The sequence below is a fragment of the Erinaceus europaeus genome, chromosome 5 (assembly GCF_950295315.1).
Source record: "Erinaceus europaeus chromosome 5, mEriEur2.1, whole genome shotgun sequence".
Classification (NCBI taxonomy): Eukaryota; Metazoa; Chordata; class Mammalia; order Eulipotyphla; family Erinaceidae; genus Erinaceus; species Erinaceus europaeus.
This window is the reverse complement of record NC_080166.1, coordinates 56,518,581-56,541,530: the sequence shown is the minus strand read 5'-3', so window position 1 is coordinate 56,541,530 and position 22,950 is coordinate 56,518,581. Positions and strand designations below refer to the sequence as shown.

Sequence of the window (22,950 nt, the reverse complement as noted above, 5' to 3'; positions counted from 1 at the left end):
AGTAGATTTCCAAGGGCTCCTTGTCTGGTGGCTCCTTGTTCAGGTGAATGGGACCAGCTTAGTCGGCTCTCTGTTTGAAGGAGGACTTGCCAAAGCTGGTGGCCACCTGGCTTTTGCCAGGAGCCTGCCCTTTGATGCATGATCTGAGTTCAAATGGTTCAAGGATTTATGCCCAAGGTAGAAGTCACACTGACAAATAAAAAATAAAAACTACTCACTTGTTCAGGCAGTCTCAGAGCATGTTATCAGGAGAGCCTCGTCGCTGGCTCCCAAGGGCAGCCTCTGAGCACATCTGGGCTTCACTGTACAAGTCAGTGCAGCCCCACTGGCACAGCCAGCCTGGGGGATGGCAGTGCCTCCCAGACTGACTCTGTCTGGAGAAGGAGACACTATGGGGACTGGGGAATTAGGCCAAAGGAGGCTGTGTTCATTCTATTCTGTTCTGTCCTGTCCTGTCCTGTCCTGTCCTGTCCTGTCCTGTCCTGTCCTGTCCTGTCTTATCCTATCCTATCCTATCCTATCCTATCCTATCCTATCCTATCCTATCCTATCCTATCCTATCCTATCCTATCCTATCCTATCCTATCCTATCCTATTCATTATTGGAGAGAGACAGAAATTGAGAGGGGAGGAGAGGATAGAGGGAGAGTGTCACTCACAGTGAGACACCTGCAGCCCTGCTTCACCACTCGCAAATCATTCTCCCTGCAGATGGGAACCAGGGGCTTGAACCAGGTCCTTGCGCATTGTAAGGTGTGCACTTAATCAGGTGCACCACCATGTGACCCCCCGCAAAGGTGAGTGTTCTAAATGCAGTAGTGTGTGTGTGTGTGTGTGTGTATGTGTGACTTTTTTTTTTTTTTTTTTATCAGAGCACTGTTCAGCTCTGGCTCTTGGTGGCATGTGGATTAAACCTTGGACTTCAGAGCCTCAGGCATGAGTATATTTCATAACCATTATGCTACCCCCCCACACTAAGTGTGACTTTATTAGGGGAAATAATACAAGACAATGATTGATACATACATCCAGTTTCTTATCTCCCGGTGATAAGGGTCTGCATGCCACACCCACCACCCACTGAAGTCTTTCTTCACCATTATGCACTGGGTCCCCAATAACTTCTCAGCCCCCACTTGTCTCCCCCCACCCTCCCATTAGAGTCCTTGGTTCCGTGACAAAAGACCACACTAATCTAAGTTTCTCTCTGTATTTTCCATTTCTTGGTTCACTTCTACCTATGAGTGAGGCCATCTGGTTCTCCCCCTGCTCCTTCTGCCTCACCTAATATAATAAGATCATCTACACTTCTGGTGGGAATAGACATTGGCTCAGACCCTGTGGAAAACAGGAGATTCCTCAGAATACTAGAAATCTTTTTTTTTTAATAATTTATTAATTTATTTATTCATGAGAAAGATAGGAGGAGAGAAAGAACCAGCCATCACTCTGGTATATGTGCTGTCGGGGATCAAACTTGGGACCTCATGGTTGAGAATCCAATGCTTTATCTGCTGCGCCACCTCCCAGACCACACTAGAAATTTTCTTACCAAGTGATCTGGCACTTCCTCTCCTGGGAAACTCTCCAGAGAAAACAAAAACACACATCTGAAGAGACCAGTGCACACACACAGGTTGCAGTAAGCACAGTTTTATAACAGCCCAAACCTGGAAGCAACTCAATGCCCAAGTACAGTTGAGTGATTGAGAAAGTTGTGATGTCAAGGCAGTTTTACTTATGGGAAACCTAGCAAAGATGGGCAGACTCTTAGCTCTTCCCTTTTCTAAAGAACAGGAGAGCTGTGTTCCCCAGAGTTAATTCCTGAAATACTTTGGCAACAAGAATAGCAACATTGGAATGTACTATGGTTTGGGGATGGTTTAGTAAGCAGCCGAAAATGTCAGTCAAAAGTGCAAGAACAACTAATAGTTGTATCACCCTATTAAAGACTTTAAAAAAAAAAGTCTTCACACTTTATTACAAGAAAAAAAAAATCTTACATGGTTTACTTTTCACCAGTCTGTTCTGGCATGCGTCTAATGATACCAGGATCACCTGGATCAGTGATGGCCAGTGTGCAGGCTCTATTATCTCCCACATGCTGTGCCCAATTCAGTATGATCGCATCTGTGGTGATGAACACCAGTTTTGGCCAACATGGCAAAGCACTAACATTTCTGGTTTCCTCAAGGCAGGGCAGCTGTTGGCAAGGAAGACCAGCTTTGCTTTGCCTTGTCTACCATCTTCAGAGTCTGCTTGAATCCGAGCATGTACTTTCTGCTTTTCATATGGAGCTGGAGTCTAGAGTTGACGGACTTCAGTGACTTTTTTTTTTTCCGTTTTCTTTGTGGTTCCCATCTTCCTGCCTTAGGTGCAGGATGGCCCCCAGCCAAATGCAGCCACCAAGATTGCTGGACTACTGAAGGAATTTAACCACAGCTATTCATAAAGGAATATGCTGGAAATTGTCTAATAGTTCATTTTCTTTCTTTTTTTTCTTAATTTTTAAAAATTTTATTTATTTTCCCTTTTGTTACCTTTGTTGTTTTATTGTTGTAGTTGTTTTTGTTGTTCTTGATGTCATCGTTGTTGGATAGGACAGAGAGAAATGGAGAGAGGAGGGGAAGACAGAGAGGGGGAGAGAAAGACAGACACCTGCAGACCTGCTTTGCCGCTTATGAAGCGGCTCCCCTGCAGGTGGGGAGCTGGGGCTCAAACTAGGATCTTTAAGCCAGTCCTTGCACTTTGTGCCTCGTGCGCTTAACCCGCTGTGCTACCGCCCGCCTCCCGTTAATTTTCTTTCTATGACATTTTTGTGACTGTTTAGTTCTAAATCTCCTTTGACACTGCTCACCCAGAATTATTCCATGAGGGAAAAATCAACTTCCTTTTTTAAACTTTGTTTTTATGTATTTCACTTGAGAGGGAACAATGAATGTGGATTCCTGTCCTGCAATGAGACTCTCAGTTCTTTAAAAATATATATTATTTTTATTTATTCATTGGATAAAGACAGCCAGAAATTGAGAGGGAAGAGAGCGACAGAGAGGGAGGAGAGAGAGACACCTGCAGCACTGCTTCACCACTCTCAAAGCTTTCCCCTAGCAGGTGGGAACTGGGGGTTCGAACCTGGGTCCTTGTGCATTATAACCTATGCATTTAACCAGGTGTGCCACTGCCCAGCCCTAACTCTCGGTTCTTCAAGGAGAATGATCCTGTCAGAAATTTAGTTTATGTGAACTGAATATTTCCTAGCCATTATCATTATTAAAATAAATTACTTCTGCCTCATCCCAAAATCTCAGATAAACTTATGAATATTTTACTATGGCTAAGACTGGTAGTTGTCATCTCCCATCTTTTTTTCACCTTCTTCAAGAGTAGTAATAATCTTAGCTGGGCAGAGGACAACCCAGTCAATACAACATTTCCCAGACTCCCTTCCAACTAGGTATGGCCATGTGATGAAGTTTGTATCACTGAATATGTCAAATGTTTAGTGAGACACCTAGCTTATGAAAAGATAAAATTGTTCCACATCCTTAGGTCAGGGATATAATGACAAACCTTCCCCATGCTAAGATGAGGCCTCTTGGTCTAAGATAAGGGAGAAACCAATTAAAAAGGAGCCTACAATCTGATAGCATATTCCTGGCCTGCTCACCCATGAATTATTCCATGAGGGAAAAATCAACTTCCTTTTTTAAACTTTGTTTTTATTTATTTAATTTGAGAGGGAAGAAAAAATTGAAAGGAAAAGGGGATGGATATAGAGAGAGGGAGAGGAAGAGGGAGAGAGAGAGAGAGACATGCAGCACTGCTTCACCACTCGTGAAACTTTCTCCCGGTAGGTAGAGACCGGGGCTTGAACCCGAATCCTGGCACATGGTGATATATGCATTTAACCAGATGCACCACCACCCATGCCCAAGAAATAAACTATCATGTCTGAATATCTGGACATGTGAGGATAACCACTTTGGCATACAATATACATAAAATGTTTTATGAGACCAGGTGGTGGAGCACTTGGTTGAGCACACATGTTACAGCGCACAAGCACCCAGGTTCAAGCCACTGGCTCCCACCTACAGGGGGAAAGCTTCATGAATGGTGAAGCGGGGCTGTAGGTGTCTCTCTTCCTCTCTATCTCCCCCTTCCCTCTCAATTGCTGACTGTCTCTATCCAATAAATAAATAAAAATTAAAAAATTTTAAAACCATATAATGTTTTACCCCACCAGCCAGTCATGAGCTCACAGTGCCTAGGCATACATTTTTCTCTAAGGGTAAATTACAAGCACCCCAGGGCAGGGGGGAGGGGGTAGTTGAGCAAAGCCAGGATAGTTGTGGTGGGTTTTAGGTTGTCCATACACAGCAATTCATGGCCTTTGTTCAAAAGGGATGGGAGAACATGTACAGGAAGGTGTCCCATCTGGAAAAGCCCATCCATCATCAGTTCATGAGGTCAGGAGAGACCTGCTTAATGTCTCTCCCCTTAGGAGAGAGAGAACTCGGGGTCAACCTGCTCAGACTCTCATGGAAATTATGGTTTGGACTTCCAAGACAATGGGCCTTTTTCCCACAGTTACTGATGATACTAGTTATACTTTGGAGCCTTATAAAAAATAAATAAAGGTCTATACATAAGGAAAAAGGATTTTTTTTAAACTTGCCCTTTGACATGGGATATATATATATATATATATATATATATATTTATTTATTTATTTTTCCTTTTGTTGCTCTTGTTTTTTATTGTTGTTGTTATTGATGTCTTTATTAGATAGAACAGAGAGAAATGGAGAGAGGAGGGGAATATAGAGAGGGGGAGAGAAAGATGACCTGCTTCACCGCACATGAAGCGACCCCCCTGCAGGTGAGGAGCTGGGGGCACAAACTGGGATCCTTAACGTTGGCCCTTGCACTTTACGCCACGTGCACTTAACCCGCTACACTACCGCCCAACTCCCAGGAAAAAAGTTTTTTTTTATAGATTTTTTATTTAAGAAAGGATTAGTGAACAAAAGCATAAGGTAGGAGGGGTACAACTCCACACAATTCCCAACACCCAATCCCCATAACCCACCCCCTCCCATGGTAGCTTTCCCATTCTCTAGCCCTCTGGGAGCATGGACCCAGGGTCGTTGAGGGTTGCAGAAGGTAGAAGGTCTGGCTTCTGTAATTGCTTCCCCGCTGAACATGGGCGTTGACTGGTCGGTCCATACCCCCAGTCTGCCTCTCTCTTTCCCTAGTAGGGTGTGACTCTGGGGAAGCTGAGTTCCAGGACACATTGGTGGGGTCTTCAATCCAGGGAAGCCTAGCCAGCATCCTGGTGGCATCTGGAACCTGGTGATTGAAAAGAGAGTTAACATATGAAGCCAAACAATTTGTTGAGCAATCATGGATCCCAAGCTTGGAATAGTGGAGAGGAAGTGTTAGGGAGGTACTCACTGCAAACTCCAGTGTAGTCCTGCTTTCAGGTATATATTTTGCAGTAGTTTATGGATACGTGTGCACATAAGCTCTCTCTCATAGAAACTGGTGTATATCTAGGTTATGGGACTTTGTTAGAAAGTGAACTACCTGAGATGAAATTAGAGTGTACTATTAAAGGAAAGGTCTCACCCGAGTAATGAAGCTGAAGGGTTGTCATTCCACACGTGAAGTCTCTGGATACATTCTGAGGTGAAGCATGTTGAGGTAGCAATCGTTGTTTTGGTTAGGTTGTGATCGGCAGATGCAATGTTATTTGGTTTGGATTGGGAGATGCATACGGGAAAGTGGGCCCTATCAAAGGGTTCCAGGACTGGGGGAAGTAGGGGCTCTATAGTGAAGATGTGAGGTTCCTGCTGTCTTAGGGTTCAAAAAGACAATCAATAGTTAATATTATCATCACATTATTTGTTAATTGGGTTAACTTTGAAAAGTCCCTTTGTTATGGTTTGCTGGACAGTATCCAGCAAACTCCCAGGAAAAAAGTTTTTAAAAAGTAAAATTACTAAGGACAAAGGACAGTTAGACCTAGAAAACTTGTACCCTGAATATATTAAAGAACTCCTACAAAGCACTAAGAAAAATACAAATAGCAAATTTAAAAAAGGAGGCATGAGAAATTTTATTAAAAAAGGGGCTAGGTGTTAGCTCACTTGGTTGAGCACACGTTATAATGTGTAAGAACTCAGGTTCCAGCTCCTGGTCTCCATCTGCAGGGAGAAAACTTCACAGAGGTGAATCAGGGTTGCAGATGTCCTCTGTCTCACTCCCTCTCGATCTGCCTCTTCCTTCTTGATTTCTGGCTGTCTCTGTTCAATGAATAATAAATTAACATTTTAAAATGCTTTTAAAAAAAGAAATTTTATAAAAGCACTTCACAAAAAAGGTTATACAAATCATAGTTAGACTTGTGAATTAGTAGAGAGATCTGCAATATCCTTTAGTAGTTATGCCAATGCCAATTAAAGCCAGTGTAAAATGCCACTCCATTCACACCAAAATACTCAACAGGAATGGTGGTAACAGCTGTTGGAAAGGGCTTGAATTCCCAGACACGGCTGGAGGAAGCATAAATGCACAACCATTTTGGAAAATCCTTTGGTTATAGCTACCAAAACTGAATCTGGGAATTGAACAGGCAACTCTACTAAACAAAATACATAGATAGACATGAAAGCAAAATGTGCAGGTGTTCAAACTCTAGGAGAGCTGAAATCCAAACATCAGTGGCATTCCTTTATGCAAACACTAAGTCAGAAGAAGATATTCAGAAATCAGTCCCATTCAGTATAACAGCAAAATCAGTAAAGTATCTAGGAATAAACCAAATCCAAGAAGTGAAAGACTTGTATACTGAAAACTATTAGTCACTAGTCAAGCAAATAAAAAATGATACAAAATAATTGAAAAGATATTCCTCGCTCATGGATTGGAGAAATTAAGATCATCAAAATGAATATTCTACTCAGAGCCATATGCAAATTTAATGTGATACCCATCAAGTTCCTACCAATTTCCTTTGAGAAAATAAAACAAAAATTACAAACATCTGGAACCAGAAAACACCTAGAATCGCCAAAACAATCTTGGGAAATAGAAACAAAACTGGAAGCATCACACTGCCAGATCTCAAACTGTATTATAGGGCCATTGTGAGAACAGAATCAAGAGCCCAGAAATAAGCCCCCACACCTATGGACATGTAATTTTTGACAAGGAGGTCCAAACCATTAAACGGAGAAAAAGAGAGTCTTTTCCATAAATGGTGTTGGGAAAATTGGGTTGAAATGTACAGAAGAATGAAACTGAACCACTACATTTCACCAGAAACAAAAGTAAGTTCCAGATGGATTGAGAGGACTTGGATGTTAAAACAAAAAGTATCAAATACTTAGAGGAAAATTTTGGTGGGATTCTTTTCTATCTAAATTTCAAAGGCATCTTTAATGATACAGACCCAACTGGAAGGAAGACATTTTTTTTGTTTCCCGTCCTTCCTATACCTTTCGGGAACTCAAGTGTGACTGCCTTTCTACCTCCAACACACCCTGAAGCTCTTTCATCTCGAGCAGAATGCTGATAAACGGTGGTAAGAAACCAACTTTGCTTTCCTCTGCTCTTATTAGGTCATCCTCCGCCACTCCTTTGCCTTCGGTCTCCCACACTGTGATTTACTTCCCACCACCCATCGTTTTCCATTGTCTTGTTCCATAATATTCCTGATGGGGATTTTGTATGTCTGAGCCAGTCTGAGACCTTTGCACACCCAAGACACAGTGGCTCCATGGGTAAGACCATAGTGTCAGCCATGTAGGCAGAGACATGGCTGTTAGGCACTCAAGGACTGGGATGGTCCCACCTCAGAGTAATAAGGAATTTATAAGATGAAATAAAGCTCACATTCAGTCCCTGGCACCACACATGCTAGAGTACTGCTCTAGGCTCTCTCTCCCTCCTTCTCTCTCTATCTTCCTAGGGCTTGTAAAATAAATAAGTCATTCAGAAATAAAGATGAGGGGAAATTTAGAAAGCACAAAAAGTCAAATTAGAAGCCAGTTCTTTTTTTCTTGTTTCTTTTGCTTCCAGGGTTATTGTTGGGGCTCAGTGCTTGCACTGTAAATCCACTGCTCCGGGCAGGAGGCCATTTTTCCCATTTGTTGTTGTTGTTGTTGTTGGACAGGACAAAGAGAAATAAACAGAGGGGGAGAGAAAGATAGACCCCTGCAGACCTGCTTCACTGCTTCTGAAGTGACCCCCCTGCAGGTGGGGAGCTGAGGGCTTGAACCCTGATTCTTGTGCATGTCCCTGAGCTTCCTACTATGTGTACTTAACCCGGTATGCCACAACCCAGCCACCATGAAGCCAGTTCTAAGAGCAGAGACATTATAAATAGGCAACAGAAATTCAGAAGCCACAAAAGAAAATTAAAAAAAAAAAAAAGGAAAGAAAGCAGGAAGTTATACTGATAGCCTTGGTCCATTTTTCTTTCTTTTTAAAATTTTTTACTGTATTTATTTATTGGATATAGACATCCAGAAATTGAGAGGGAAGGAGATGATAGAGAGACAGAGAGACACCTGCAGCCCTGTTTCACCACTTGCAAAGCTTTCCGCCTGCAGATGGGGACCAGGGGCTTGAACCTAGGCCCTTGTGCACTGTAACATGTGCATTCTACCTGGTACGCCACCACCCGGCCCGCTTTGCCCATTTTTCTTCTGGGTTTTTGATTTCTTGTTTAATTTGTGATATGCCATGTCTGTTGTAAGACACTCATTGTTGCTGACTTTAGTTATTTCAAGTATCTTTTTCCAAGCATGTGATCTGTTCATGAATTTTACCGTCTGTGTCTTTGGATAAAGAGAAGTCCTTGTGTGGGTGTAAATAGCATAATGGTTATGCAAACAGACTCTCATGCCTGAGACTCTGAAGTCACAGGTTTAATCCCCTGTACAACCATAAGCCAGAGCAGATACGTGCTCTGGAAAAGAAAAATCTTAATTTTACACATGTATATATTTATTTATGAGAGTGAAAGCTGCAGCTACTCTGGCATATGTGGTACCGGGATTCAAACACATGATCTTCTGATTGCTAGTCCTGTGCTCTACCACTGTATGACCTCAAAGTCATGAGAAGCCCTTACCATTAATGTAATGTCCACCCATTTCTTTCTTCCTTTATTTTTCTTAGAGTTTATGTTTTGGGGAGCTGATTTATACAGTCATTCCACACTCTAAAATCAGAAAAATTATTTGTATATGCTTTTAGATACATATGTGCTACAGAGGCACACAGTTGACTTTTTATATACATGAAATTTACATTTGGCATTCTTGCTGAATTTTCTTAATAGATCCACATCCTTTATGTTGATGCAGTTGGGGTTATCACAACTGGAAAAAAAAAGGAATAAAAAAAGAAAAAATGCAAAAATAAATTATGTGCTTTCTCTGAACTAGATAAGGAGATATCATATCAATAATCTAGTTACCATCAGAAGGTCTATTTTAATAGCACAGGAAATTCCTGCTTTGCATTTCAACGGTCAGCTTATTTAATTATGCATAATAAGTTTCTATAATTACTCCTGCCTTCCTGATTCATATACCTAGTTCTTTTAAACAGCTATATTATGGGGGACTGGGTGGTAGCACAATGGGTTAAGCACACATGGCGCAAAGCACAAGCACTGGAACAGTGATCTGGGTTCGAGCGGTGAAGCAGGTCTGCAGGTGTCTATCTTTCTCCCTCCCTCTTTGTCTTCCCCTCCTCTCTCCGTTTCTCTCTTCCTTATCTAGCAACAACAGCAGTGGCAACAATACCAACAACAAGGGCAGAAACAACAGCAACAAAAAGAGAAAAAAGGCCTCCAGGAGGGTGGATTTGTAGTGCTGGCACCCAGCAGTAACCCTGGAGGAAAAAAAAATAACAACCTCTATTATTGGAAATTCCAGGAGTGCATTGTATATCAACAGGTGCAATTATTTGTACTGCTTTGTCACGGTAAGTACTTTGTACCTATCTCTATGAAAGCATATATTCACCCTGTCAGAAAAATGTGTCAGACTATGAACAGCTACCAGTCTGAAATTCTGTCTTGGCTAGAAAATGGATCCACCTGCCAACACCCATGTCTAGTGGAGAAGCAACTCCAGAAACCAGAACTCCCACATTCTGCTCCCATAAAGAATTTGGGTCCATACTCCCAGAAGGATAAAGAGTTGGAAGCTTCTAGTGGAGGGGATGGGATACGGAACATTGGTGGTAGAAACTGTATGTAATTGTACCCCTGTGATAATTACAATCTTGTCTCTATTCAATAGTAAATAAATAATATGTATATATTAATTTTGGTCCATACTCCCAGAGGGATAAAGAATAACTTTTGTTAGTTAAATCACTAACAAAAAATAATTTAAAAAAGAAATTCTGTCTTATCCAGAATTTGTGTACCCAGCATTGTGTATTTATTTGGAACAGCAGCAGGGAGACCCTATATTGACACCAGGGACATTGACCTGGCCTTGTAAGTCAGAATAAAACTCCCCTCCCCTACTAAGATATATAAACAGGGAAATCAAACACCTTGGCCACAGCGCCTCCTGCTGGCATATCAACAAAAGCCACAGTAAATATGAAAACTGAGAAATACACACACAGGATGATAGAAATCCCAAATGAAAAGACAGTCACAGATCTAGAAAAAAAGGCCAGAGACAGAGTTCAGAAAACTCATTATGAAATCAATTCAAGAAATTAAACTTAAGATTCAAGAACTCAGTGATCATTTTACCAAAGAATTACAAAGTACAGGGGAAAAAATTCTAAAAAAAACTACAAGGCCTAAAGGATACTTTGAATGCAGTTCACGTTGAGGTAAGATGCCTCAGAAATAACAGGATACAAAATTAATTAATTAATATACATAAGTCTGTGGAATTCTGTATACAAACAAGAAGTCAGAGGAAAGGGAAATAAAAGACTCAGTCCCATATACAGTATAACCCTAAAAGATAAAACACTTTGGGGTGAATCTCACCAAGGAGATGAAGGACCTTTACAATGAAAACTACAGGACGTTGCTAAAAGAAATAGAGGACAACACACAAAAGTAGGAGAACATTCCTTGTTCCTGGATTGGAAGAATAAGCATAAATAAAATGGCCATTCGACCCAGTGGCATTTTTCAAGCAACACAATCACTTGTTCAAAACTTTGTGTGGAAACACAAAAGGCCAAGAACTGCCAAAGCACATCTGAGAAAAAGAAAAATATGGAAGTATCGTGCTTCCCAACTTCAGTTTATACTACAAAACAATAGTAATCAAAACAGCATGGAACTGGAATAAAAATGAGCTCTTGGATCAGTGGAGCAGAATCCAAAGCCCAGAAATGAGCCCACACAGATACAACTACCTAACAGATGACAAAGAGCCCAAAATCATTCAATGGAGCAAAGAAGATCTCTTCAACAGATGGTGCTGGGAAGACTGGACAGCCACATGTGGAAAAGTGAAACCAGACCACCACCTGACACCACACACCAAGGTCAAGTCAAAGTGGATTAAAGACCTAGATACTAGACCAGAAACTCTAAAAATCATAGAAGAAGATGTTGGTGAGACTTTTCAGGACTTCCACATCAAAGATGTATTTAGAGATTCAACTCCCTGAGTTTGGGAAATGAAAACAAGAGTAAATAAATGGGATTACATGAAACTAGAAAGCTTCTACACATCAAAAGTGAACTACACTTTTGGATAACCAGGCAACTGAGTAAGCGGGAGAAGACATTTTTAAAATATAATTATTTATTTTCTCTTTTGTTGCCCTTATTTTTTTAATTGTTGTTGTAGTTATTATTATTGTTGTTGTTGATATTGTTATTGTTGGATAGGACAGAGATAAATGGAGGAGGAGAAAAAAAGAGGGGGAAAGTTAGACACCTGTAGACCTGCTTCACCGCCTGTGAAGCAACTCCCCACCTTGTGAAGGGACTCTCCTGCAGGTGGGGGGGGGGGGCTCGAACCAGGATCCTTAAGCTGGTCCTTGTGCTTTGCCCCACCTGCACATCATTTTTATATCACACATCAGACAACTCCCATGGGAGAAGACATTTTTATATCACACGTCAGACAAGTGGCATATCAAACATCTATGTAGAATTGGTACAGATCTACAAAAGAAGCAAAAAAAAAAAAGTAGGACAAAAGTAGGCAAAATAGATAGTTTTCTAAAGAAGAGATGCATATGGCTGACAGACACATGAAGAAATGCTCCACTTCACTCATCATTAGAGAAATGCACTTTGAAACTCCACTGAGATCTCATCTCACACCTCCATCAACAAACCAGGAAAGGCCAGGTATTGAAGAGGCTGTGGAGAAAAGAGAACTCTGCTCCACTGCTGGTGGGAATGCAAACTGGGGCAGCCCCAGTGGAGACTGTGTGGAGAGTCCTTAAACAAATAAAAATGGAATTACCGGGAGTCCAGCGGTAGCACAGCGGGTTAAGTGCACATGGTGCAAAGCACAAGGACTGGCCTAAGGATCCTGGTTTGAGCCCCTGGCTCCTCACCTGCAGTGAGTCGCTTCACAAGCGGTGAAGCAGGTCTGCAGGTGTCTATCTTTCTCTCCTCCTTTCTATCTTCCCCTCCTCTCTCCATTTCTCTCTGTCCTATCCAACGACAGCAACAACAATAATAATAACCACAGCAATGGTAAAACAACAAGCGCAACAAAAGAGGAAAAAATGGTCTCTAGGAGCAGTGGATTCATGGTGCAGGCACTGAGCCCCGACAATAACCCTGGAAGCAGGAAAAAAAAAATTTTTTTTAATGGAATTACCTTATGACCCAGTAATACCACTCTGAGGCATTTATCCAGTGGACACTCAAGCACTAATTAGAAGGGATGTCTGGTTGGCATCATGCTCTCTTATCCTATGGTTTTGTCAGTGTTTCCTTTTTATAAATAAATTTAAAACAAAGGGACATATGCACCTCTGTGTTCATAGCTACATTGTTCACAATAGCCAGAGAGTGGAAGCAGCCTAAATGCTGGGATGGGAAATTCTGGGTGGTGTGCACCTGGTTGAGTGCACCTGTGATAATGATCAAGGACCTGGGTTTGAGCACCTGGTCCCCACCTGCAGGGGCAAAGCTTTGCAAGTGGTGAAACAGTACTACAGGTGTCTCTCTGTCTTTCTCCTTCTCTATCACCCCTTCCCTCTTGATTTCTAGCTGTCTCTATCCAATAAATAAAGATAATAAAAATATTTTTTTAATTTATGGGGTATATATTCCACGGAGTACTACTCTGCAATCCAAAAAGGATGTTAGTGTGACCTTTTGACAAAATGGATGGAACTGGAGGTGGTTCTGCTTAGTGAAATAAAGAGATGAAAGGCAACGACCAGATGGTTTCACTCATTTGTGGAATCTAGAGAACTGATTCATATGAACCTGCCAGGTAAATAAAACAAACAAACAAACAAACAGAATCAAGCAAACTGTAAGACTTGTGAGAACCCTTGTGGTTATCTTTGGGAGGAAGGAGGGTAGGGATACAGAACTTTGGGGGTAGAGGTGGTGTGGAACTAGACACTGTCATCTTAGCATCTTATAATACTATGAAACACAAATAAAGAATAATAACAAAGCAAAAGGATCGTGTAAGTTTAAGACTTTGCGCTATCTCCATGTGTGACCTTTGGATGTGGCTGCCAGTGGACACGGGACTCATTCTATTTAAGCCACAGTGCTCTGAAGGAGTTCAGTCTAGACCAATTACTGTAACCCTCAACTTGGACTTTTAACTCCAGCAGAGATCTGACAGTCGATTCTCCAATACTGAAAAACTTGCCGAGCATATATTACGTTGTTGTATAATTACAGCTTTCTAGCCCTCAGGATGGTATTATTAGCTCTGGCTGTAATGCATTTAGTTTACATAATTACAGCACACTCTGAGATGAGCATTGACCTACAAAATTCTGTGTGAGGGGATTCTGGTGCTATTTTCATGAACTCGAATTGATAATGTATTTTGTTATTAACAGAACTTCAAACTTTGAGAAATTTCCATATTCACAGTGCATTTGCAAGTGCCTTTAGAATATCGCACTGAGTCTTTGATGTGTTGACTCTCTTAAAAGCTTAGTCCAGGGAGAACAAAAGCAACTGGTGGCATAGCTATATGCAAATAATATCAAAGGACATAAAATATGGTGAGGCAAAAAAAAAAAAGAATATTGTACTGAGAGGTTAGTGTCACAAACCCTACTGATGATGACTGAATATTAATATTGTTCAAACAATGCTTCAACTTTCTTTCTTTCTTCCTTTCTTTCTTTCCTTTTTTTTTTCTCTTATCTCTGGTGGCTGCTGACTAGGAAAAATGAAAAAAATTACCAGGAGCAAGAAGGTACGAGAGTGTGCAAATCTTAAAGAACCATCTTGTTGGGAGAGTCATAGCTCCAGTATTTTATACCTAGGGACACATGTAAATAAATAGATTGACATTAAATAAATAAACACATATACTTCCTTGTTATTCAATTATTGGAGGGGATTAACGGTTTCCAGCAGATACAGTTGTCTGTACATGTATAAAATTTCTCAGCTTTCTGCACAATCACTCTCCCCTCCAGCCCAGGTTCTCCTCCACCATCGCACATCAGAACCTGAAAACACCCCTGCTTCTCACAGAGGCCTTTACTTTGCTGCAACACTCCAAATCCAGTCCAAGTTCTACTTTGTGTTTTCCCTTTCTGTTCTAATTACTCAACTTCTGTCCACAAGTGAGATCATCGCCTATCCACCCTTCTCTTTCTGATTGATCTCACTTCAGAGGATTCCTTCAAGCTCCATCCAAGATGGGGTGAAGAAGGTGAAATCACCATTTTTAATAGCTGAGTAGTATTCCAATGTGTATCTAGACCACAACCACTCATCTGTTGTTGGACACGTGGGTTGCTTCTAGGTTTTAGCTATTACAAATTGTTGCTGCTATGAACCTAAGTGTACACGGATCTTTGTGGATGGATGTGTTTGGTTTCTTAGGATATATCCCAGGAGAGGCATTGCAGGGTCATAGGGTAGGTCCACTTCTAGCCTTCTGAGAGTTCTCCTGACTATACTTTCCACAGGGGTTGGACCCATTGACATTCCAACCAACAGGGCAGGAGGGATCCTTTTTTTTTTTTTTGCCTCCAGGGTTATCCCTGGGGCTCAGTGCCAGCAATACAAATCCACTGCTCTTGGGGGTAATTTTTTCCCATTTTTGTTGGCTTTGTGGTTATCATATAACAATTTGTTATTGTTATCATAGCTGTTGTTGTTCGATAGGACAGAGAGAAATGGAGAGAGGAGGGGAAGACAGAGAGGGAGAGAGAAAGATAGACACCTGCAGACTTGCTTCACCACTTGTGGAGCGACACCCCCCCCTTCAGGTGGGGAGCCGGGGCTCGAACCCGGATTCTTATGCCAGTCCTTGCGCTCTGCGCCACCTGCGCTTAACCCACTGTGTTACCGCCCAGCCCCCCAGGGTTCCTTTTGTGTATTTTACTGCTTTGTTTACCCTTCTCTAAGAGGCATAGGATTTAACTTTAAGCAAGTAGTTATAGTTGCATTGTCAAAGGAATCAGGATTGTGCAGGATATGAGGTGGCAAGTCGTAAAGGAATTCAGGTGGGATGGAAGAAGCCTTCAGTTGCCTGGACACTTCCTTTCTACTCCGCGTGTCACTTCTTATTGCTCCCAGCCTCTAGGGTAAATCTCAGGTGAGCTACCTTTCCTCTACTGATGTCTTCCTCTAGGGCTTACTGACATTACAAAAAGAGGTTAAAGACTTAACCGAAACATAATTCACAATATCAATGACTGAAGAGCTTTCGTTTTCTTCTTTAAAATTTTTATTTATTTATTATTGGGTAGAGACAGAGAGAAACTGAGAGGGGTGGGAGAGACTGAAAGAGAGAGAGATAGAGAGACATCCGCCGCTCTGCAGCTTTTCCCCTGCAGGTGGGGACCAGGGGCTTGAACCTGGGTCCTTGCACACTGTAGTTTGTGCTTAACCTGGCCCTAAGAACTTTAATTTTGAGAAAGAGAGGGAGAGAGGGGGAGAGGGGGAGAGGGAGAGAGAGAGACCAATCATTTGAAGTGAAAAATCCTTGCTCCTTGGTGGACTCTGTACCAATCAGCATGCACTCTTTTAGTTCTGTTTGTAACCAATCAGCACACAGCCTTTCCATCCTGGCTGTAACCAATCAGCTTGTGCCATGCCCAGTTTGAAAAGTATTAAAGCTGGCTGCCAAAGCGGAAGAGTCTTTCAGGCGCAGCAGGAACTAGCCTGATCCTGTCAATATGAGATAAACATAACGGTCTCTTCTTGGCTACATTCTAGCGGAACACTAGAGAGCTTGAAACACTTGAAAACCGAAACGAGAATTTGTCCTTCCCTTACAGGGTTGTAATAAATAACAAGAGTTAATGCTTTTGCACATTATTTCATGCTTATAAAATTCTGTGAACCTCAAGAATAATCCTCGAATGCATAGTATATATCCCGTCTTTCTCCAAGCACTCAGCATTTTAAGAAACACATCTTTAAAAGAGATTTTCTAAAACAAGAGATGCTTGTGACTAACAGACATCTAAAAAGTGTTCCATCTAATCACTGTATATCTAACAGAAGGTAAACTTCAATCTTTTTCATCTGAATTGAGAGAGAAGTGCAGTTATAAGTGGTTTCTATACCAGAACTGAAATCAAAGTGAACTTATCTTTCTGACAAATTACTTAGCGGGCAGCCAGGCAGTGGCACACCCAGTTAAGCACCCATCGTACTGTGCAAGGACCTGGGTTCGAGCCTCCCAGGTCTAAAGACTTCTAAGACTTTGAAAAGTGAAGTCAAGATGATACAGTGAAGTGTTAAAAAAAAAAAAAAAAGGGAGTTGGGCAGTAGCGCAGTGGGTTAAGCGCACTTGGCGCAAAGCTCAAGGACCGGCATAAGGATCCAGGTTAGAGCTCCCGGCTCCCCACCTGCAGGGGAGTCACTTTACAAGCGGTGAAGCAGGTCTGCAGGTGTCTATCTTTCTCTCCCCCTGCTCTGTCTCCCCATCTCTCTCCATTTCTCTCTGTCCTATCCAACAACAATAATAATAATAACCACAACAATAAAACAACAAGGGCAATAAAAGGAGAAAAATGGCTTTCAGGAGCAGTGGATTCGTGGTAAAGGCACCGAGCCCTAGCAGTAACCCTGGAGGCAAAAAACCAAAAACAAACAAACAAACAAACAAAAACTGGGCAAGAGATATAGTACCAACAGACCAATGCCTGAAGTAAGTAAGGTAGGTCCCAGGTTCAATCCCCAACACCATTATAAGCCAGAGCTGAGGTCATCTGCACTGAGGTTCAAGACCCTGGTCCCCATCTGTAAGGGGAAAGCAAGTCTGTGGGTGTCTATCTTTCTCTCTCCCTTTCTATCTCCCCTCTCCTCTCAATTTCTCTCTGTCTTATCAAATATAAGTAGATAAATAAAGGTCACCAGGGGTGGTGGATTTGTTGTGCAAGCACTGAGGCCAGCGATAACCCTGGAGGAAAAAAAAAATTATTTAGCAAGCCTCATAAAAAAATCTTAAAATGATGGGACTGGTGGTGCACACATTACCATGTGCAAGGACCTGGAATCAAGCTTCCTCTCTCCACCTGCAAAGGAACACTTCACAAGTGGTGAAGTATGTCCTGCAGGTGTTTCTCTCCCTCACTTCCTCTCCATATCCTCCTCCCCTCTCAATTTCTCTTTGTCTTATCTTCTTCTTCTAGCGTTTGCCCTTCTTCTGTAGCCAGTCAACAGCGTCAGGTTGAAAGCTGTCAGGAGCTGCTTGTTGCTGGCTTTGAAAGCGACTGGGATCCATGTAGATTCAGTCGGCTAGGAAGGATCATCAGTTTCCCCAATGAATGGGTACAATAAGTGAATACATAAAGACATGTAGCGCAGCGGGTTAAGCACAGGTGGCGCCAAGTGCAAGGACTGGTATAAGGATCCCAGTTCAAGCCCCGGACTCCCCACCTGCAGGGGAGTTGCTTCACAAGCGGTGAAGCAGGTCTGCAGGTGTCTGTCTTTCTCTCCCCCCTCTCTGTCTTCCCTCCTCTATCCATTTCTCTCTGTCCTATCCAATGACAGCAAAAACAACAACAATAATAATAACCACAACAGTGATAAAAAACAACAAGGTCAATAAAAGGGGAAAATATGGTCTCCGGGAGCAGTGGATTCATGGTGCAGGCATCAAGCCCCAGCAATAACCCTGGAGGCAAAAAAAAAAAAGATAAAAATCTTAAAGAGTTCTATCTTTATAGTCCAATAATATAGCTTTGGAAAGTCTATACTAATAAAACACTTGCAGGTGGAATCAGATTTGATAAATGCATCAGTTATGATAAGGTCAGAAGAAGCCCAATCTGTAGCAGCTCTTTGATTTTGAAGCTCTCTTTATGGAGGGAGGGGTATTGGCATCCAAGGCCAGTGCTGTGCCATACAGTGTCTTTCCCCCATGATAGGTGTCAGCACAAGCTCCACCTTGGCCCTCACAATCCAATCCTAGCACCTCCACCACCACTCGAGTCCTTAGATCTGCTGCAGGAAACCATAACTAACCTTGGACTGGGTAGACAGCATGATGGTTATGCAAAAGAAATTTCTTTTTTTTTAAAAAAAAATAATTATACTAGTGATTTAGTAATGATTAACAAGATTGCAAGATAACAGGGGTGCAATTCCATATAGTTCTTATAACCAGAGCTCTTTTTCTCATTTCCTCCATTGGAAGCTTCCTTATTCTTTATCCCTCTGGGATATGGACCCAAATTCTTTATGGGGAGCGGTGGGGGTTTTGGCTTCTGTAATTGCTTCTCTGCTAGACATGGGTATTGGCAGGTGGATCCACACCCCCTGTTCCTCTGCTGGGCTAGCATGGGGGTGCCTCTTCCCGGGCATGTACTCTCTGGGTTGGAGAGAACGTGACCAGAGCCAGCTTGGGCTGCTATTCACTCAGCAACACAAGAGAGATGACTCAGGAACAGAGCTCGTGGTGGTGGCAAGGCAATTCGATTCTTTATTGATCAGAGAGCCAAGACTTTTAAAGGTTGGACCTGGAAGTGGCAAGTTGGAAACAGAAATGGCTAGGAAAGGGGCAGAGAAAGGCAAAAGGGAGCTGGAAAGGTAGGAACTTCCTTAACAACTGTAGGTTTTTAACTGGCAGGATTAATAATACCCTGCAGGCAGGGAGGATCTTGAGGGTAGAAAGAAGATAGATCAAAGGAATGGAATGGGTGGGGATCTTTCAGGCAAAACAATGATTATGTAGATAGGTCATAGTATCAGGAATGCAGGGTGCTTTGTGAGGCAGGGAATCTGATAAGATGAGAGGATGGATGTCCCCCTCAAGTCAAGCCCTGCAAAGCTCAACCACATCCTCACAATTTCCCGACATTTCTCTCTTTCCATAGTGGGGCAGGGCTCTGGGGAGGGGAGGTTCCAGGACACATTGGTGAGGTCGTCTGCCCAGGGAAGTCAGGATGGAATCATGGAAGCATCTACAACTTGGTGGCTGAATGGCAGTAAGATATAAAGCAGAACAAATTGTTTAATAAAGTAGTTTCTTCCCACTTGAAGACTCCTGTGTTCATCTGCAAAAAAGACTTTCATGTATGAAAACCCTAAATTCAGTCTTCAGAACCACTGTAAGCTAGACCTTAATAGCGCTCTGGTAAATACACACACCACACAACTAAAGTTTCAGCCTATATTACTCTATCCTCTGTTTCTTAAATTCCACTTGGGATTGAGAGACATCTCAGGGTTTTGGCCTTCTGTAAGCTTCAATGCTGACCACTGCCATCTTGCATAATAAGTTGAGGACATTTTAGTCATGAGGTTAACTAAAACTGTAAGGTTTTATATTTGTTCTAACTCCATATCTACTGACTGAATCCAGTCTTAGTCTATTTTTAAAAAATATTTTATTTAGTTATGAGAAAGCTAGGAGGAGAGAGAAAGATCCAGACATCACTTTTGTACATGTACTGCGGGGGAATGAACTCAGGACCTCATGCTGGAAAGTCCAGTGCTTTATCCACTGTGCCATCTAGTCTACTGCTTAAAATTTTCATCTGCATCCAAAAGAAAATAAACATAAAGATAAAAACTCACCACCACCACCAACAAAACCCCTCTTTAAGTCTGGACATTGAAGCTACATTGCGTGGAGTCTTAGTTTGCCTGTGGACTAACTAATTCCATTAGGGCTCTTTTTTTTTTTTTTCCCATCTGTGAACCATAGATAGCAGTAGTTCCTACAGCCAGAGTTGTTTTGAGATTGGATAAAGCTAGGCTGCCAGTGCTCGACACGTAGCAGGCACTATCGTGAGATCACAAGACTATTGTGTCCTGGTAAAGGGATGTATCCTGGTACACCGCTCTTTATGCATCTTGGCAATGAAGATGACTCCCCTTCCTTCATGACAATGATAGAAGGTTTCCATGGAAGATACTTGTGAGCATTCCTTAAAAATGACAGTACCCAGTGAGAGTGCCATATTATTTTTTAATTAAAATATTATTTATTTTTCCTTTATGGGGGGAGATTAGTGGTTTATAGCAGACAGCAAGATACGGTAGATGGAGTACCATGTTACTAGTGAGGTGGTGGGCACTGAAAGATCAATAATCTTACAACTGTGTGGAACAAAATCTCCTCTTTTTAAACATTGTTATTAGTGATTTATTAATGATTAAAACAACTGTAAGGGAGTTGGACAGTAGCGCAGCAGGTTAAGTACACATGACACAAAATGCAAGGACCAGCGTAAGAATCCTGGTTCGAGTCCCTGGCTCCCCACCTGCAGAGGAGTCACTTCACAGGCTGTGAAGCAGGTCTACAGGTGTCTATCTTTCTCTCCCACTCTCTCTCTTCCCTTCCTCTCTCCATTTCTTTCTGTCCTATCCAACAAGGGCAACAAAAGGGAAAATAAAGAAATAAATATCAAAAGAAGAAAACATTGTAAGGTAACAAGTACAATTTCACACAGCTCCCACCTCCCACCATGTTTGGAAGCTACTCTCTGTTCTAATCCAGCTTTCTAGGCCTATTCTCAACAGTTTCTTCTTTGTAAAAGAGGGATTAAAAAAACCAAACCCACTAATGACACAAGATTATTGTAAAGATTAAGTGAAAGGATATACAAAAAGCATTGTATTGTAGGAAGGGGGTAGATAGTATAATGGTTATGCAAAGAGACTCTCATGCCTGAGGCACCAAAGTCCCAGGTTCAATCCCCAGCATCACCATAAACCAGAACTGAGCAGTGCTCTGGTTAAAAAAAGAATTTAGGGCATCGGGCAGTAGCACAACGGTTAAGCGCACGTGGTGCGAAGTGCAAGGACCTGCATAAGATCCCAGTTCTAGCCCCCGGCTCCCCACCTGCAGGGGCGTTACTTCACCGGTGGTGAAACAGGTGTCTATCTTTCTTTCCCGCTCACTGTCTTCCCCTCCTCTCTCCATTTCTCTCTGTCCTATCCAACAATGACAACATCAACAACAACAACAATAATAACTACAACAACAATAAGACAATAAGGGCAACAAAAGGGAAAATAAATAATAATAAAAAATTTTAAAAAAGAATTTAAAAAAGAAAGCACTGTATATATATATATATATATATATCAAACATTAGATTTTGAAACAGACAAAAAGGGCTAAGTTATAAGGAATCATTTTAAATTAGCATTTCATCAAAAAACATTTTAACATCACGTGGTTTTGAAGATAAATATGAACAGCACTGGGTCCTGGCTAAGGCCTTGGCATAATAATAATAATAATCTCGGTTATTGTTTCTTTTTTTTCTTTCTTACCTCACAATTCTATTTGATTATTAAGATAATACATGTCTACAAATACATCTGCAAAGACATCTTCCCTGAAGTAATTGTTAATATCCACAAACACTCCACTAAGCAGCTGTGTAGCCATGTAGCATCTTGCTATTGTGAGGTAGACTATTGCACACTTCCTGTACTATTGTGAGGTAGACTATTGCACACTTCCTGTTACAATTAACCTAGACTCCTGCTGCTCATGAGCACAAGATTACAGGCTGAGTTACAATTGCCTGTTCAGTCATCTGTTTCCTCCACTGGGCAGCATCTTTGTGAGCCACTGCTTTTTGTTTCTTCTTTGCCACTATTACCTAATATCTAGTATATATATAATACAAGACTTAACCTATTTAGAGAAAGAGAACCAGACTATCTCACTGGCATAAACAATGCCAGGAGTTCTACTTGGTCTGGGTGAATTCTTCTCTTGACATGTTGTTGGATTAAATTTGCTAAGTAAGATCTTGTTGAGGATCTTTGAATCAATGTTCATCAGGGATATATAGGTCTATAGTTTTCTTTTCTGGTCCCTTCCTGCTTTGGTGATGTTTGCCTCATAGAATGTGTCTGGCAGTGTTTGCCCTTTTTCATTTGTCTGGAATAGTTTTAAGGAGACTAGATTTTATTTCTTCTTTGAGAGGTTATGTCTTTTTTTCTTTTCTTTTTCTTTCTTTATTTCTTTCTTTCTTTCTTTCTTTTTTTTTTTTTTTTTTGGCTTTCAGGGTTATTGCTGGGGCTCAGTGCCTGCACTACAAATCCACTGCTCCTGGAGGCCATTTTTCCCACTTTGTTGCCCTTGTTGTAACCCTTGTTGTCATTGCTATTGTTGTTGGAAAGGACAGAGAGAAATGGAGAGAGGAGGGGATGATAGAGATGGGGAGAGAAAGATAGACACCTATAGACCTGCTTCACCGCTTGTGAAGTGACCTTTAGGTGGGGAGCTGGGGGCTCGAACTGGGATCCTTATGCCTGTCCTTGCGCTTTGCACCATGTGGCTTAACCCAC

The 22,950-nt window shown here is 41.7% G+C and overlaps 1 pseudogene; it reads right to left on the bottom strand.

Moving 5' to 3' along the window:
- Nucleotides 1–2,008: 2,008 nt before the first annotated feature.
- Nucleotides 2,009–22,039, bottom strand: LOC107522870 (large ribosomal subunit protein eL30-like; annotated as a pseudogene).
- Between the last annotated feature and the right edge of the window lie 911 nt (nucleotides 22,040–22,950).